The sequence below is a fragment of the Peromyscus maniculatus genome, chromosome 5, assembly GCF_049852395.1.
Source record: "Peromyscus maniculatus bairdii isolate BWxNUB_F1_BW_parent chromosome 5, HU_Pman_BW_mat_3.1, whole genome shotgun sequence".
NCBI classification, from domain to species: domain Eukaryota; kingdom Metazoa; phylum Chordata; class Mammalia; order Rodentia; family Cricetidae; genus Peromyscus; species Peromyscus maniculatus.
Genome location: NC_134856.1, coordinates 70,533,941 through 70,553,870, shown reverse-complemented (window position 1 = coordinate 70,553,870; position 19,930 = coordinate 70,533,941). Strand labels below are relative to the sequence as shown.

The following is a 19,930-nucleotide window of genomic DNA, read 5'->3' as shown; positions in this document are numbered from 1 at the left end:
ATTGCTGGCATTCTGGACTGCCTCATTCTGTTGGAGGTCTGCCTAGTGCACTGAGGATGTTTAGCATATTGGTCTCAACCAAACTTCAGGCTGGTAGCATCCTGATCCTATTTATGACAGCTGACAGTGTCTCTGGGAACTTCCAAATGTTCCTTGATGCATGAAAATCACTTGTGATTGAGAACCCACTGGTTAAAGATAATACAATACTTTATTGCCCTGAAAATATCCCCACAGTTACACTTGGCACCCCCTTAGCCACTGAACTTTCTTTGCATTAGCAAGCTCTGCTTCCTAGTGATTTCAGTTTGGTGAAGTAGATTTTGGGAAGCTTTGAAATGAAATGCAGTAGGTTCTCATCTTAGTGTATGCAAAGGCAAAAGCACATCGCCAAAAGAGCAGAGAAATATTTATTACCTGCTGCAGGTGAGGAGAGCCCAAGAGTGATATCCAAAGCAATGCCCTTGGGAAAAGGAAACATACAGGGTTTGTTTGTAGAGCCTGTACGTATTCGTGTGAGAAAATATCTCAGAGTACATTCCTGAGCATGTTCAGTTAAAGATCAAGGTTCTAGATGGAAAACTAGCAGACACATTATCAGGCAAGCTTAGCTCAAGGTCATTGGGCGCATTTCCAAGGTTAAGACAGCAAAAAGGTATACTTTCAAATGTACTCAGCTTGTGCCACGAAGATGCCAGATAGGAACACCTCTGGGCATGGCCATTTTCTCCAAAAGTTTTACCTGAAACAAAAGGTTGTGTAGAAGATGCCATTAATATAAGAGTTCCCCCTAAAGGCACTTCCTTCACTTAGAAACTGACAAAATAACACCATTAGCTATCAAAAGTCTATAAACCACTCAATCATTTCTGAACATCAACTATGCAAAGACTGTTTTTGGAATGCCACCATCTTATCACATGAGATATGGAGAGACACTTTGCAGGTGTGGTCCTCTTTACAATATTGGGCTACGTCTTAGTGACACAAGGATCTGCTGGGTATCATTCTAAACAAATGAACAGCCTTAATTGACTTCTGTAGCTAACCAGTGCTTAACAAGATAAGTTCAAGTTAGTATTCAAGTTAGTTCAAAACGTTCGTTCGTGGAAACTGTTGGTGCTGTCCCATTTAGCTAGAAACAGACGCTTGGATGAGGAAGGAAGCCTCCGAAAGGCAGAGAAGGACTGTTGGCCGTGGAAGCAGCTGTCCTCACTCTCATCTTGTGCTAAAGGTTAAGTTCCAAGGGACACAGGAGCTTACACTGAATAAACAATTAACTGGCATCCAGCGTTCACTCTACCAAGGGCACTGTCTTCAGACCGCTTAAAAAGAGCGGAGCTCTAGTCCTCATGGAATTGAAGTCTAGAAGCGATTGTGCACTATTTATTTACAGCTGAAAAATATCACTAGATGAGAAATGGTCACTGCAGCCGTAGGCAGTTTTTTTTTTTGCCAGCTACCTGTTGGGTAGAACTGACAGCGGTAATGGGCATCTGAGAGTGGGAACTTTGTTGACTGGAAGAGAGCAGTAGGCTTTAGAAAGATGAAGTCTGAGTTTGGAGTAGAGATAGACACAGGAGGTGGGGAAATCCATCCTCATTAGGAATAATAAGAATCATTAATGAGGCAATGACTGTAAGTGTATGTGGCATATATTAAGTAGACCCAAGAAGTAAGGAGAGACACATGGGTCTTTAAGGTCCTGAACATCAGACTAAGGAATTTTGCTGGTGTGATGGAAGCTAATGTTTTTCCAAACTGAATTCTATGAAACGGTGATTCCAGAATATCTTCATTTAAATTGTCCTATGACTAAACAAATGAGGAATATTACACACTCAGAGCAAATGGAGATTTAAACATATACTAGAACATAAAAGCCATGATTAACTTTGTTTAAACAGCATTTCCAAATGTATTTGTCCCCAAAGTGGATGTTGGGGAGTATTTTAAGAAAAAGGACACATAGCTCTCACCAAAGTCAGGGAGCAACTCACAGAAATTTGCCACTGATAATAAGGACTATTAGCCTTGTTTTTTTAAATCAGGAAGTGTTATCAAGAGCTAACATGATTCACTATCAGTAAGTAAGCATACATGCTCACCTGATGTGTCTAAAATATTCAAGAGCTAAGTTCTTTAAGGAGATCTTTTCCAGCTCTTCTGCCATTTCAGTTTTTCATCCATTCATGAAATATCTATTAAGCAAACAATGCATGTGGTGTGCTGCACACAGTAAATACCAAAGCAGAGCATTGAGAAATGATACCTGCCCTCAGGAAGGTCAGAATCAGAATCAGAACCAGAATCAGAATCAGAAGGGATGACCTCAGGAAGGTCAGAACCAGAATCAGAATCAAAATCAGAATGGATGAAAAATATAGCATTACATTCTTAAAAGTACCTGGAAAATTAAGAAAAAAAAGATACCTTTCTACCTTTAGCTGAACAATTACAGTGAAAGAGACTTTTTCATTTCCTCTTAAATATATCATCAAGAAAGAATCATTTTAACCTAGATGTGGTTGTATGCTTCCTAATTCCAGCACTTGGAAGGCCGAAGCAGAAGGACTGCAATGAGTTTGAGACTGTCTGGAATATACAGTGAATTCCAGGCCAACCTGGAGAGAGAAAGAGAGAGAGAGAGAGAGAGAGAGAGAGAGAGAGAGAGAGAGAGAGAGAGAGAGAGAGAGAGAGAGAGAGAGAGAGAGAGGGAGAGGCAGAGAGGGAGGGAGACAGAGAGGGAGGGAGACAGAGAGGGAGGGAGACAGAGAGAGAGAGAGAGAGAGAGAGAGAGAGAGAGAGAGAGAGAGAGAGAGAAGAGACAGACAGAGAGAACCATTTTAATTTTAATGGTATCCTTAAACTTCTCACAATAATTTGACTTTATTACACTTTAGTCATGGCTTTATTTGAGTCTAGACTGGTGGTTCTCAACCTGTGGGTCGAGATCCCTTTGTGGGGTTGAACAACCCTTTCACAGGGGTGGCATATCAGATATCCTGCATATCCATTATGATTCATAACAGTAGCAAAATTACAATTATGAAGTAGCAATGAAAATAATTTAATGATTGGAGGAGTCACCACCATGAGGAACTGTATTAAATGGTCCCAGCAGCCAGGCATTGGTGGAGCACACCTTTAATCTCAGCACTTGGGAGGCAGAGGCAGGCAGATCTCTGAGTCTGAGGCCATTCTGGTCTACCAAGTAACTTTCAGGACAGCCAGAGCTACACAGAGAAACCAAAAAAAGGGAGCTGAAGTATTAGAAATGTTGAGAACCACACTTCTAGATTTTTTTTTAAATTTTAAATTATTTATTTATTTTAATTACACTCATGATATTCATTAATTACACTCATGATATTAATTACATTTGTGGTATTCATTGACCACATTCGCAGTACTCATTCAATAATTATATTTATGATATTAATTAATTGTATTGATATATTACATTCATGATATTATGTCCTGATACTACTGTCCATTTGTGGGACTTTTCCATCACACAAAACAGAGATTCTGTACTTAGGAAATCATTGCTCTATATTCCTTTCTTCTCCATCTTGAGATAATGTCTGATCTTTCTATCTCTATAAATTTGTATATTCTATAGTAATACAATTCTATAGTATTTGTCCTCTTTTGAATGTAAAAGCATTTTATGTACAACTTCAGGAGAAATAATATACAGCCTAAGTAAAACATAGCTCTCTGAACAGATGAAGATAGGTTTCTTCTGTATCCCAGGATCTAATCAATATTTATATGTATAATTCAGCTATCATTTGGCTTAAAAGGGCTTATTGGGAAATGCTACCAATTTTTACTATTTTCTACAGAGAAAATATTTTACTGTTTAAAATAACCATGGACTTTTGAATTATAACCTGTTTTTATGTTCAAGGTTCTCGAAAATTTTTAGCATTTTGGAAATAGCATTTGAAAATATTGAGACTCCTGGTTCCCCAGCCCCAAGTGGCCATTCCCAAACACAAACACTGTGAACAACACTGAATGGACTCAGCGGGTTGTATATAGTTAATGATTTGAAAGAAAATGGCCCCCAATGGGAATGGCACTATTAGGTGTGGCTTTGTTGGAGTAGGTGTGGTCTTGTTGAGGAAGTGTGTCATGGGGAGGTGGACTTTGAGATTTAATATATACTCAAGCCACACCCAGTGTTGAAGTGGGACACCGATTCAATGGGCCAGGTAAAATACATTAGGGAAATGAAATCAATAAGATACACCCACAACACAGAACAAAGTAGACACTGCTGCTGACCCAGCTGTCCGTGTCCTGCCATTCAGAGGGCGATGGGAACCAACCACAAGCCACACTTCTCTGCCGCTTGCTCCTGCTCCAACCACCCAGTATAGAGCATAGGACCCCACTCCTCTGTTCTTATTCAGTCACATGCTCAGAGAAGACCACTCCCCATAGGGCCAGTCACCCTACTACCATTGGCTGGTTGGATCAAATTCCCACAACACAGTGTCTCAGTTTACTGCCTGTTGCCTGCAAGATGTAGAACCCTCAGCTCCTCTAGCACCGTGCCTGCCTGCACGCTGCCAATGCCCTGCCATGATGATAATGGGCTAAACTTCTGAACTGTAAGCCAGACCCAATTAAATGCTTTCCTTTGTAAGAGTTGCTGTGGTCATGGTGTCTCTTCACAGCAATAGAAACCCTAAGACAATATACATAAGTATACATACATATAACTATTATTATCTATAATATTAAAAAAGAGGTCATGAATTTGAGATCTGGCCACAGGAAGAGTTGGAGTGGAGAGAAGGCAGGGTAGAAATAATGTAAATATAGTATCCTTTCATAAAATCCTAAAGAAAATATGAAAAAAATATAATTTGGATAATGAAAAGGAAGTAAGGGATAGAGATTGAAAGATTGGGTTAACTTTTATTTTTACTTGATATAAAGAAATGGATATACATCATATACAACCTGAGACACCAGTGTAACAAATTCCCCTTAATTCCCTTGCAATTACACACATATTTGTAGCCACTGTCTTTCATGTAAAATCAATCTACTTCCGTGTATGTGTGCGTGCGCGCGCGCGCATGTTGAGTATATAAATGCAAGAATTAGTTATTTTTCTTTAAAGCAAGTCCAGAAGGTACTCTCATGGCTGAATGTGGATCTTTCTGTAACGCAGTGGTTCTCAAACTCTGCCACACATTGCAAACAACACCACACATTACAATCATCCTGGATCTGCGAACACTTCTGGTGCCTGGGGCTCCACCCCGTCCCCAAAGAGCTTGTTTCTGTGGTGATATTGTGTTCCCCAAAATATTGTGCACCATAATAAACTTATCTAGGGTCAGAAAACAGAACAGCCACTAGATATAGAGGCCAGAAAATGGTGGCGCGCACACCTTTAATCCTAGCATTCAGGAGTCAGAGATGGGTCTGGATCTGTGTGAGTTCAACTGGAAACAGCCAGGTATGGTGACACACGCCTTTAATCCCAGGAAGTGATGGCAGGAAGCAGAAAGATATATAAAGGCACGAGGAACCAGGAACTAGAAGCTTTTGGCCTAGTTCAGCTGTTTTGAGCAGCAGTTCAGCTGAGATCCATTTAGATGAGAACTCGGAGGCTTCCAGTCCTAGGAAACAGGATCAGCTGAGGAACTGGCAAGGTGAGGAAGCTGTGGCTTGCTCTACTTCTCTCATCTTCCAGCATTCACCTCAATATCTGGCTCTGGGTTTGTTTTTATTAATAAGACTATTTAAGATTCATGCTACATGTTGCTGTAACTGGTTTGAACAGAACCTGAGAATCAGCTTGTTCAAACCGCCCTAGATGATTCTCATGTGCACCCAGGGTCGACAATTTATTCTGTAATGTGTGGAAGATAAAGCCATGCATGTTTACATAATATTGGTGCTAGTTTGAGGCCAAGCTGTCTGACTAGTATTTGTAAACCTGGCTTTCTATGTCTAGATTTGGGTGGTAGTTTGGCAGTAGAAGTAGATACTGCAGATGACTAATATTACTCCCACAGTTTGCCCCCTGAGCAGCAAACTGCTTTGGGTTCAGGACTGTGTGGGAGGTGAATGGGGTCACCTTACTTTAAACAGCTTCTGCTCAGAGGATGATGGTATGTCATGCAGTAGTTGCTGCCTGGAACTGTCAGGTTCCCTGGGAAAGCATTATATTCAGGCGCTGAGACTTCAGAGACGGGCATCATTTGTTTGAGGGCTTTAGGATGCCTGGCAGCCACAGGGCCTGCTCATGGCCCTGGCATCTGGGCCTCCTTCAGGTCTCAGAGCTAAAGGAAGCCTTCAGAGACTTCAGATTTAGAAGTGCTCGCAGTTGAATTCCTGGGAATTTGGTTAACAAGAAAGGGGGGAAGTCTGAGTTCTATGAGGCTATTTTCCTTTTAGATTGAATATTGACTTGGTTAGCAAGGTGGCAGAAGTTGATATCTTTCCTTTTCTTTTCACAAAGTCCTCTGATTTTAGTTAAAATTTGGAAGAATTTTATTTCAGAGACGATATATTATAATTTCAAGTCTGGATTTAGGAAGAAGTTCATGAAAGGAGAGTTTACCTTCTTTGAAATGCCACAGGCTTACTGTTTCATACCCAGGGTGCTGCTCAGCTGTGCTGAGATTCACAGTGAATGCTCAGCCCGCATTCAGAGGAGCTCCCGGGGGCAGCAGGAGTTTCCCACAGTGACATGGTGGGAGCCCTGGCTGCCCCTTGCTCTTCTTACTTACATGGCTTCCTTTTCATCACCCGTGTAGTCTGAATGGCTTACCCTTTGGATTATTTTTTTTTTTTTGATACAGCAGTTAAAGACAGATTCTCATGCAGCTTATAGTGTTGTATGGAAGACAGAACATAACTAATAAACACTGGGAACTGTCAGATAATGATGGGTGCTATGGAGAATATTAAACAGGGAAGAGCTGGTGGGTAGCATGAGAAGATGATCCTGAAATCATTTGATGCCGGATGGACAGAGGAGCTGCTCATGAGAACGCCCACAGCAACAATGCATAAGGAATACCTTCCAAGGTGGCAGTCAACTTAGCCGTGTTTATGATGCTAATGGGAGAAAAATAAATCCCAGTAGGCTGGGAGAGTGATGAGGAGTAGCAGGAGTAAGAGTAAAGCAGAAGGACTCAGTTATAGAGGGCTTTGGAGGCCATAACAGAGTTCAGAGTTTGCTATAATTTCAAAGGAAAGCCTTTGAGCCCAGAGGATTTAAATTTCCTTTGCTGAGTTTGATTTCAGCATGTGATTAACCAGATTTCCTTTTTTTGAAATAAGCAGAATGAATTAATTCTTCTCAGACCCAACATTTGTGAATTTCTTTTCAATTACACATTAACTTGATGACTAGTCCCATGTTGTCAAAGGAAGAAATGAATTCTTGCCCTTAGCCCTGATAATAATTGAGCTTGCGGTCTGTGACAGTCATTGTTTTTATTTAATTTGGTTTGCCGAGGGCTGAGGACCTCTGTGAAAACCTGCATTTTACCAATTAGAATTTCTATGTACCATGGATAAATATGCAAGGAAGTATTGGTGTGAGGCCCATGTTCGCTTTAGGAATGACATTTGCTTTTACATTAATGAGCTGCTCTGACTTTTTCAAAGCACCTGGGAATGCTGCCTGCTTTTTTGGTAGGGGAAAAAAAAAAACAAAAAACGGGAAAGGCTAAAGTCGCCACTGGATCACCTTTAAATCCTGAAAGAAAGGCCAGTAAGGCCTTTACTAGGTTAGTCTATAATGCAACAGGGCTTTAGAATGTGACATATGTAAGCTGCACACAGTGATTTGACATGACCAGTATTAACTAAGTAAGCATATTGTATTCATTTGGAATTGAACCACGAAGGCCAGTAGGTGTTCTATGCCCTTTGCTAACCACTAAAAGTGGCTGAGGTTATAGTGAAGGAAATGCATGAACTTAAACCTTGGGGAGGTACTTGCACTGTAACGTGACTGCTCATGAACAAGGCTCACAACCACAGAACTATTGCACATGGCAGCTTATTGGCATATAAATTAAACTGCTGCAAGGTATAAGAATGGGGGGAAACAGATTGCTGTGTGCAATCAAACTAATTTAGGAATCATTTGGACATTTTATTCCTCTGCAAATAGTTTGCTTGGAGGTCTCCAGCTGTGTTTGGCATCGAGTACACCACACTGAAGAAAAATGTTATGGAGCATTGAAAGTTATGCAATGCCCATTGACATCTGCCTGTCTAGTGCATGGGCAAATGGATGCTTTAGGGAAAGCAGTTCAGGACAAGCCTCTTCAGAAGGATGGTCACCACGGTCTCCACAGAGGGTACACACACTTCTTGCTTCTCTACCTTCTGTCACAGCATAGCACCATTGCCTTTAGAAGGATCTTTTTGTTGTTGGAGGTTTTTTGAGACGAGGTTTCTCTGTTGAAGGAGGTTTTGGCTATCCTTGAACTCACAGAGATCTACCTGCCTCTGCCTCCTGAGTTCTGGGATTCAAAGCATGCAGTGCCACCTTCTGGTGGGGGATCCTTCTTAACGGCCTCCTCACAAAATCCCTCTTCCATTATTTGCTGTAATCAGATCTTGTCCTTTTTATCCTTGTGATCATTTGAAATCCTATCTTCGTGTGTAGTGTGCCAGTTCTCTCTCCCTCGACGAGCTAACCATCATCCCGCTGCCTGCTTAGAAAAGAGTAGCCATATACAGACCGTTGAAATACAGAGCCTGGAAGGTCACTTGGGAGCTGCTGAAGACTGGGTGGTGCCCCATGACCCTGGAAATGACTCACTGGCCAGTTCAAGCAGCTGGGAAGGTTACATTTGAAAAGACTCTGAAACCTTCCTCAGAGGCTGTGGACTAGACGGGCGAATGCTGTCAGTCCCACTTCAGTGGCCGTAGACAGGATCTGCCTGGCAGTAGAAACTAAGCCAGGCATGCTGGCACATGCCTATGATCCTAGCATTTGGGAGGCTGAGGCAGGAGGATTCTGAGTTCCTGGAAGAACTCCCTGGGTAGGGAGAGGCCCAGTCTCAAGGCGGTGGGGGAGACCAATTTGCCTTGTTCGTGAGCAGCAGGGCCACAGTACGAGCCCTACTCCCTATTTCTAGCTTCCTCTGTCTCACCTCCTGTCGGTGTTCTCTTGCTATTGGACTCACCCTAGCATGCATAAAGCTCCAGGGACTGTGCCTCGGTTCTGTAGAGCTCTTACCTCCAGAGAAACCTTCTACTTTCTTCACAGAACACACACTGTGGCCTAAAAGGTTACTGGCGTTCTCTCTCTCTCTCTCTCTCTCTCTCTCTCTCTCTCTCTCTCTCTCTCTCTCTCCCTCCCTCCCTCCCTCCCTCCCTCCCTCTCCCTCCCTCTCCCTCCCTCTCCCTCTCCCTCCCTCTCCCTCCCTCTCCCTCCCTCTCTTCCTCTCTCTTTCTCTCTCTCTCTTTCTGAGAGACAGCCTAGCACAGGGCTAGTCCCACACCAGGAATGTGTGAGTCTGATACTATTTCAGGCTGCCTCTGAGACAGAGATAGGCTTATATAACCTCATGCCACTCACGGTTTCCAAGACTGACAACAGAACAGATTCAAGTGGTGCAGCCAGGGTGTTTCTACAACGAGTAACCCTCCCCAGAGTCTTAGCTCAGCACTTACAACATGTCAGTGCTTTCTATAGATTATCCTAGAGAAGATGAATGAGGTAACCAGAAGCTATAACTGAAGTCCTGGAGGATGCTGTAATCAGAACCATGACTATAGAGCTTTCCCAGAACTGGCGCTGTGAGTAGGGGTCAAGGTGGGATCTCACTGCTGTCTGGTGATTCTCCATTCACTGAACATAAACAGACTCATGTCCCCAACAATCAGTGATCTCACCGAGAAGCTCAGGCTGCCTGGAACTCATGATCCTGCCTCAGCCTCCCAAGTGCTAGGATTCCAGGTGTGTGCCACCATGCCTGGTTTAGACAGTTACTATTTATTTATTTTGCTTGTTTGTGAGTTTTCATCTTTTGACCACACAAGTTCTGCCTGTAACCATGAAAGCGGGAATCCTAAACAGGTGATATGCTTTATGCACTGGGAGGTTATCCTTCAAAAGTACAGCGTGCAAACTTAAAGACTGAGAAGTGGCAGATTCCAAGATCAGGCAAAGCCACCCCTGCCACCAAGGATGGACTGTGACTCAATTTCAACCAAGACAAGGCTCTCAGGTGTGTGCACATCTTTTCCCAGCACGTGCACCCTTCACGTGCAAAGATGCTGTGGTATTTGTAAGCTCCTTCCTGTAGGTACTTATATGACATGTTAGTGTTTTGTCACTATTATGACACACAGTAAGAGCATTAACTTATCAAGCGAAATTTCATTTAGCAAGTTCCAGTCAATAATCAATCATCCCGGTAGCTCTGGGAGAACAGAAGGTAAATCTAAACCACTTACTGCCTAAGTCAGGACACAAGGAAGAGAGGATGGTCAGAGGCCTGGCAATTCTCTTTTAACACACCCCTCCAGTGACCTGAGGACTTCTTGCAAAGCCCTACCTTCCTGAAGATTCCACTGCCTCTCTGGAGCAACACCTTGTTCACCAAGCGCTCTGTCGAATTGTAATGTTCCTCACAGGTTCACGATTTGAATATTTGGTCTAGCAGGTGGAAACTTGAGGAGGTGGGTCCCAACTACATGAAGTAGGTCCTCAAGGTTACCTGTTCTTGACTTCTTCCTACCTCTTTCTCTGCTTCACATCCACATGAGGTGAGGGAATTCCTCTGCTACCCAGACCTGCCACACTGGTGTTCTGCCCAAATCCAATCAACCATGGACTCAATGAACTCTTCCTAAGTGCAAGCCAAACTAAATCCTTTTTAAAAGATGATTTATGTCAGAGACTTTGGTCACACCTATAAAAACAAATTAATCTTCAAAGCCTCTGAAATATAGGCTTTTGGAGGGAATTTAGCATCCAAACTATAACATATGGCAGAAATGATAAACATGGACTGTAAGTCAACCAGTTCCTTCACAGACAAGGTCACCTGGTCAGAATTGCTGAGCAATTCCTCAGCGAACTCCCCAACCTCTTCTCTCTCTCTCTCTCTCTCTCTCTCTCTCTCTCTCTCTCTCAATTCCTTTTTTTAAACTTAGCTATAGATACTGTTAACTACAAAGTTACTGCTCTGTTTTTTATTTATGTTTATGTCCATAGTGTGTATGTGTGTATGAGTGTCTAGGGTGATTTTAAAGTTCTTACTCTGAAATCATGACCATAACCTTACAGTTGCAGATAAAAATCTAAAAAAAATATATGAAATCAAAATCTGATTCTTTGTGTCACATTAGTAAAAACATCTCAACCTCTATCGTGGGTGCTTCTCTTTATCGTGATGTCCATCTACAAGACTGCGTTGTTGTGAACAGGAAAACCAGCAGGCGACAAAAATGCAGTCAGCACGACAAAGGAAGTTCACTCTCCACGGTTTCCCATTCTTTACTGTCTCAGGATTAGCAGAGTACCTCTGGGCATTTCTAACCCTGCTCTGGTTCCTCAGAACACACCCAATCTGCATGTACTCAAACACGTAGAGATTCCAGCCTCAGGTTGGGTCCACCAAACAGCTCATCACATAACAAAGACAAATTTTTCAACCTGTCTCTTGGTCACATCCCCAGTGGGGCCTTCTGGTCACTCCTTAAGACTCACACTGTTCCTTACTTTTTTTGTTTGTTTGTTTCTTTGGTCGTGTTTACGGCTTATAATTAATGCCATTCCATTTCTCCTTCTTCTGAGTTCAGTTCCATGAGCTCAGAATACATTTTCGTTGTTGTTGTTTTTCGAGACAGGATTTCTCTATGTAAGAGCTCTGACTGTTCTGGAGCTTACTCTATAGACCAGGCTGACCTCAAACTCACAGAGATCTGCCTCTGCCTCCTGAGTGCTGGGATTTAAGGCATGCTCCACCACCGCCTGGCCAGAATGCATTTTTATTTCCTATTTTACTGTCCTTGTCTAGCACAATGCCTGTTGCATGAATTCAAATATTTGTTGACTAAATGAGTGAGTGAATGACAGAATGAATGAACCACTCAGGCAGAATGGACGACCAAGTACCTCTTTCTTTTTCTAAAATTCATTAGTTCTCCCACCTAACTTCCTTTGCTCCTCGTTAGCTGCAAAGAATCTATTGCTTTCACCTACAGTCAAAGCACAGGCCCTAATTCATCAGTGTTACCTGTTACTGTCTAGCTTCAGCCAGGTTCCACATGGTGACACATTTGTAATTTAGCCTTTGAGACATGCCCTAATCTATCTTGTTGCTTACAGATAGAGGTTCAACCAAGGCAAGCCTCCAACATGCTATCTATCATCTAGAGCCCCTGAGAGGGGTCTTCAATGCAGACCATCATCACTGAGGACCTTGTTCCTCATCAGGAGGATGCCTTTGCTTGACTGACTCATACCGTTTGTCATAGATACACTCTAACTCAGATAGACATGCTTTTATCCTTCATTGTGATTTTTTTAAACACTCTGACGTGCCCTCAATTGCATACCCTAGCGTTTATTCTGGCTTATCCATGAGCTGAGTGATTGAAGACAGGCATGTGTAAGGTTGACCGCATGATGTCTCAGGTGTGACTATCCAGAACCCAGTGTCACCCCTACAGTTTGCCAGCTGTGCAATCTTAGGAAAATGACTCTTCTTTATGTGCCTCAGTTTCTCTATCTGTTAAATGATAGTATGTACCCATTAGAGTTACAATCAAGATTAAATAAGAACACATTTTTCTACATCTTTTCATACTTGTCCCATCAATGTTGGCTCATGTTTGCTAAGATTTCAGCCTGTCACTTTGAAGAAGACAAGACATCTCACATCATGGAAGCCTGCACAGGGTGGGATGGGGTGGGAAGAGTGGAGAGGGAGAGAATAATAGTGAGAGAATGAGATGCTTCTCTCTGCAAATGCCATCCCAGACACATCCAGTAATATGCTTTTACTATTCTCCTGCAGGGGCCTCAATCTAAACAAGTCAACAACCAAGAGTAAACATCACATGTGTAAACTTTAAGGCAATGCCTAACATACAGATGTTCTCTAAACATACTCTCTTATATTGACGGTGACAGAGACAACTCTATTCTATCCATACATTTTCTACAAAGTAAAGGAACAATATGAGGTTAGTTCTGAGGGCCTGTTCCCATTCAGCCAGGCTAGAGGGCACTGATTTGTTCTAAGATCAGGATTCTAAGCCTATAGAATAAATGTTTATCCTGAATGGAAACAAATTCTTAACAGACTCTAAGTAAACAAGGCACTTCATACTCTGGGATTATGCTTTAAATACAACCATTTCCTTCTGGAAGTCCTCTCCTCTCCTCTTCCCTCCTCTCATCCCTTCCTCCCCTTCCTTCCTTTTCCCTTCCCTCCCCTCCCCTCTTTCCCTCCCCCCTCCCCTCCTCCCCACCTCCCCTCCTCCCCTCTCCAGTTTCAAGTTTAGATGCTCCCCTCTGTGTCTCTGACTTCTGATTCTCCAGGTCCTTAGGCATCTCACACAACTGGACTTCTTTAATACTTTTTCATCTGTTCACACCATCACCAGGCTAAAGGTTCAAAGGTTTCAGTGTAGTTACGCTATTTTGTTGCCCAAAACTTCCCAGGATCTCACAGACCTGTGGAATAAAAGGCTGTTGTCCTTGTTGGGGTGTGCATGCACGACCAACAGCAGCTTGACCCCTTCTTCAGCTCTGACCTCTCTTCTCATTTTCAGCACTGGGCATCAGTGAGTAGGTGGTACTTGTGTTCTCCTAACCTCAGGGTGCTGGCCCAGCCTCAGGCCGACCCTTCCCTCTTCAGCTGAACCCATATGTAATTTAAGGCTTACACTAAGCTGCATCTCACTAGGGACTTCCTCTGTCTTACTTCTTTCCCTGTTCACAATTCTCAACCAAAACCCCTTGGCCAATATTTTGAAATGATTCTAGCTGAGTGTTCTCTCTCCTTTAGAGTCTACATTCCTCCATCACAAAAGCAGATGTGATTGTCTTCATGTTCCACAGTATTTAAAACATTTATTAAAATGCTGAACTAAGTTGTATCTCTTTAAGAATCTGATGCCAGGTTCTCCATGTACCGCAAGCTGGTGTTTAAAGTGCTGGAACGCCACCACAACCAGTCACAGGACATCACAGCCAGTCACAGGACACCACAGCTAATCACAGGACATCACAGGCAATCACAGGACACCACAGCCAGTCACAGGATATCACAGCCAGTCACAGGACACCACAGCCAGTCACATGACACCACAGCCAGTCACAGGACATCACAGCCAATCACAGGACATCACAGCCAGTCACAGGACATTACAGCCAATCACAGGACATCACAGCCAATCACAGGACATCACAGCCAGTCACAGGACATCACAGCCAGTCACAGGACACCATAGCCAGTCACAGGACACCACAGCCAGTCACAGGACACCACAGCCAGTCACAGGACATCATAGCCAGTCACAGGACACCACAGCCAATCACAGGACACCACAGCCAGTCACAGGACACCACAGTCAGTCACAGGACAGTTCATTTCATGATCTATATTTCTAAAAATAAGCACTGAAGAGAAGTCACAAAAAATGTCTACAGCAATAAGAGCATTAACATAATTACACCTTCCATCAGATCACCATCAAGAGTGATTTTCATTGAAGATTTATTTACAACCACAGAGCTTACGTGAATTATCCTTCAGAAAGAAGGTCGTGACTTCAGCTGATATATCATACTGAAAGGGTAGATTTCCATCAATCAATTCCTGATCTATCCAAATGGCAAGAGAGCTAAATAAACCCAAGCACATATGAGGAAAGAAGGAGGCAATGTTTAAACATCCTGTTATTTTTGAAGCACTCGAAGCCAATAGGCTACATATAAGTTAAAACTGTTTCAAAGTACTGTTCACTGATATGAAGTTTTAAAATATAGACAGAATGATATCCCCAAGAATATGCTAAATAACAATGGAAGAGCCATACTAATGACTGACCTTGTTTTTATACTGTGAAATGCATCAAGTAGGATTTTGAAAAACTTATGTAAATGTATTCTAAAAATGTATGCTCATTCCTAAAACACACATACACACACACACACACACACACACACACACACCTACACATATATACATGTATACACACACACACCATTTAAAAGGAGTTTGTGGAGATAACCATAGAAAAACAAAGTAGCAAAGATAGTTTCTAAATTAAAACATAGGAATTTAATATAGAAATCAAAAAGAGGAGAAAATTTAGTAGCAAAAATTTGTTAGCAAGTAGGTAGTCTCCTGGATATACCTTGTATGGTTTTGTAGTTTCATAGCATGGTCAGTATTATAAAGCAGACTTGGAGCTTGCTAACAACTGACATAACATAGTCACATGACTTAGAGCCTTCCTGAGATGAAAGCCCCCGTTTAGCATAGGTGTGCTCCATGCTGAGTACCACAGAGTCTCACGAGACAGCTCTGCTGAGTTTTCAGACCTTGCAATGGCTTTCTAGAGTATTTCCTGAAACAGTCATCAGTGAGGGCTGACAACATGCTACTAGAATCCACCCACCAAACTCTAGCCAGCACTGCACGAGCATTCATAGTGAGCATGGAGCACTCTCATGTGCCTTTTTCAGACATTTAGAAGTAGCTGCAAGTGTCTATGACTGATTTCCTGCAGCTTAGCTCTTGATGCTTGCTTGGGAGTATAAAATTATATGCTACTCAGAGTACAGATATAATCTGTTTTTGGGACATAAACTTCATAAAGTTTTCCATAAATGTCTGTTTGATCAAAGTATATCCATGGTTGAAAACAAGAATGAGTGTTTTTGGGTTATGTCTCATGTCAATCAAGAGCCGTCTAGGCTCTAGCCCACATGCGTATGGTCATCATTCATCACTAGCCATGGGGACCGACATAAAAGAGAATGAGCCAAGCACATACTGGCTCTTACAGTTCCAAATGAAAGTCACATGATCATTTCTAACTTGTGAAGACTTAGAAGGGTAATCTTATCATTGTCTGGAAGGAGAGAAAGGATTTTGTGAAAGATCACTGATAAACACTATACAACAATGTTGTCAAGCCCATTGCATATTCCCAATTTTTAGAAATAAGACACAGAAAATGCACATACTCAGGTCTGTTTCTCTAACACACCTATGGATCCTGAGTGACTGAAGAGCTCAAAGTGTGAACTACAAAATTGTGTTTCTCATGTTGAATGTTAACAATTCAGGAAATCCATTGTGCATTTATATTTTTAAAATGCAACAAGAGAAAGAAAACCTATGAGTGTCTGTTGAGAAATGTGCTTGCAGCAATCTTCAGCATACATATACATGACAAAAGAAAAAATTGCATCTATTAGGAACAATCCTTTAGAACTCTAAGGATATTATAACAATTATCTGACATGATGATCACTTAGATTATTTTAAGGTAAAACTGTTGAATCATCAGTTATTTTCAGTTTATAGCAAAGAGGGAAAGGGAAAATTTCTTTGACTTGCAAATATTTTCAAATATTTATAATTTTAGAAATCTAAGATTCTTGTCTGCATATTATTACCAAGTGCAATTGGTTTGCATGCTTAATAAGGAAGAAATAAGTAAATGTAAATTATATCCCATGGGATGTGACTAAAATTTCTGATGCACAATTCTCTTTAAATGAGTCTCTGTTGACAGTTGTGTAGCTTGGTCTGTTTAAGGGGCCCCAGAATCAGGATCTATCCCTGGTGCATGAGCTGGCTTTCTGGAGCCCACTACCTATGGTGGGACACCTTGCTCACCCTTGATGCAGGGGGGAGGGGCTTAGTCCTGCCTCAACTGAATGTACCAGGCTCTGCTGACTCCCTATGGGAAGTCTTACCCTTTTGGGAGAGGCGATGGGGGGTGTGTTGGGGGGAAAGGCTGGGGGGGGGGAGTGGGAGGAGGGATGAGAAGGAGATCTGTGGTTGGTATGTAAAACGAATAAAACAGTTCTTAATAAAAAAAGAAACCAAAAAAAAAAACGAGTCTCTCTTATTGCAGAAACTTTGTATTGTCAGCTTTCAAAAAAATAGCAAACATCTAGTCATTGTCACCTGAATTATCCTGTCAGGCAAGTAGGGTTAGGTGACACATTTGTGACTATTTTAGCCTTCAACTTCATCACAGTGTTAAGAATTAGATGTGGTGAAGAGTCTCATTAGTTAATATCTGAATCCTGATAGTGATAAACAAAAAGAATTTTGTTTGGACTAACAACTCAAATATGCTTATGAATGATCCAAAGGAGAATAAAAGATGTACATCCTATATAGTAATGTATCACTCCCACTGCTTCTATTATGTAGTAAATCCTTGTTTGTTACTTATTTTAGCATAATACATAAATTGATAAAAAGATGATAGTAATATGGTAACTTGGACCAATAAAATGTGAGTATTTGACTGACACCATCAATTAAGTTTAGCAAAAAAAAAAAAAAAAAAAATGGCGTCTTGCTGATGCTGTGAAGGCGATAGAAGAAAACATCCTACAAATAACAACCCATGAGAAATCCTGCTGAAATACATTCACTGAGCCACTGTACCCCGCATAGACAAACAGCAGTGTAAGGCAGTAGTCCTTCCTGATTACTGAAATTTGAGGCACCCTGGGTGAAAGGAAACAGAGGCCCAGAGACTAACTGCCTTGACATTTTCCTTTGATCCTTAGAAATAATCCCTGGGATATCTCCACAGTGCTCAGTTTAATAACCAGTGGTTAGTGGGGAAAGTGGGGAAATCAGAAGATTTGAGGTTTAGTCCTGGTTTGACCAATCATATATCTTGTGCATGGATTCTCAATTATATATCTTAGTACATGGAGTCTCCATCACATATCTTGTACATGGAGTCTCCATCATATATCTTAGTACATGAAGTCTCCATCACATATCTTGTACATGGAGTTTCCATCATGTATCTTGTACATGGAGTCTCCATTATATATCTTGTACATGGAGTCTCCATCATGTATCTTGTACATGAAGTCTCCATCATACATCGTGTACATGGAGTCTCCATCATATATCTTAGTACATGAAGTCTCCATCACATATCTTGTACATGGAGTCTCCATCATATATCTTGTACATGGAGTCTCCATCATGTATCTTGTACATGGAGTCTCCATCATATATCTTGTACATGGAGTCTCCATCATACATCGTGTACATGGAGTCTCCATCATACATCGTGTACATGGAGTCTCCATCATACATCGTGTACATGGAGTCTCCATCATACATCTTGTACATGGAGTCTCCATCATACATCTTGTACATGGAGTCTCCATCATGTATCTTGTACATGGAGTCTCCATCATGTATCTTGTACATGGAGTCTCCATCATGTATCTTGTACACGGAGTCTCAACCACAACAGAACTGTGACCCTCTTCTTTGTAACCCTGTTCACAATTACACTAGCTTCCATGTGGTTCTCTCTTGTTTTAGGCATGAGGTAAGGATGTTGGGGGAAATGAAAGACAGAAAGGAGTTTTAGGTTAATCTGTCCTGATGAAAACTGAATGTTTTGTGTAATTTACTATAAGAACAGACCTGTGAGTTGTAGCAGGCCGATGAACAACTTATTACTTAAATACAATGTTGATTTTTAAGACAGGTTCTTGCCATACTGCTCAAGCTGCTCTCAAACACTCAGACTCAAACAATCCTCCTGCCTCGGTCTGCAGAGTGCTTGAAACTCAGTTATATACTGCCATACTTAGTTCCTACATAAAAATCTAAAACTCACAGAGTAAGGCTATGTATTATTGAAAAGTGCATACAAATGGAACCAATGTAGAAAACACACTGGATAGTGCACACCAAATTCATTTGGAGAAGGGAGAAGACTATGAAGGAAAACTAGGAAGCTTCCACTTGATATACATAAAGTTTTAAATGGTGTTTTCAAATGATAAAAATTAATGTATATTTATAAACTTATAGAGTGTACAAATGACAAAGTTTATTATTTTCAGTCAATATCTATTTTTAGACCTCAAAAAACAAAAGCAATAAAAAATAAGTGGCAATAAAGCATAGTATGGCAAGTTGAGCATGACCTGGAGCTGGCAAAGTGGCCAAGCACCAGAATAGATGATTAAGGCAAGGAGCCAAAAACCAGAGCCAGGGCCTTAAGTGCTTAGTGTGATCAGGAGGCTAACCTGAAGTGAGTACCAGGAAAGCACTGGCGTTCCACAGTTCCCTCGTGGGTGGCACAAGGCACTGAGGTCAGATGGATAAGCACAAGTACTAGAGATTGATTCACCGCATAGTTAAGAATGCACAAAATGCTGACCCTTGAAGGTTTTTTGTTTTTTTGTTTGGTTTTGGTTTTTGGTTTTTCGAGACAGGATTTCTCTGTGTAGTCTTGGTGCTTTGTCCTGGATCTCGCTCTGTAGACCAGGCTGGCCTCGAACTCATAGATATCCTCCTGGCTATGGCTCCCGGGTGCTGGAATTAAAGGTGTGTACCACCACCGCCACCCCGAGACCCTCGAAGCTTTAAGGCTGTAGCGAGGATGGAAAGACTAGAAATGAAATAGTGGTGACTACTAAACTGACAATGAGGAAAGTCTTCAAGATCTTCTGAGTAGAAAACCTCAAGATGGAGATACACCAAGACCACAGATAGGGATAAAAGCATAATCTGCCAGGGGGCAATAAACTTGGAGAGCAGTGTCTGCAATGCATCAGGGCTGGGCAGCAGGTACAGTGGAGCAGCATGTCGCCCCACCAGCCCTGCCAAAGAAAGCCCTTTGTTACTGCCTATGGTTATGCCTGAAGAAACTTACCAAGGTTATCATCAGGAGA

At 41.8% G+C, this 19,930-nt stretch overlaps 1 protein-coding gene and 1 long non-coding RNA gene across 3 annotated transcripts in view; one reads left to right on the top strand and one right to left on the bottom strand.

The window, feature by feature from the left end:
- Gpr158 (G protein-coupled receptor 158) overlaps window positions 1-19,930 on the top strand; it is a 373,966-nt gene that overhangs the window by 254,478 nt on the left and 99,558 nt on the right. The window lies entirely within an intron of this gene.
- LOC121829501 (uncharacterized) lies at window positions 392-2,271 on the bottom strand. The gene is made up of 2 exons (XR_006072393.2): window positions 2,109-2,271; window positions 392-742 (listed from the first exon to the last, which is right to left on the bottom strand). It is a non-coding gene; the product is annotated as an uncharacterized LOC121829501 (long non-coding RNA).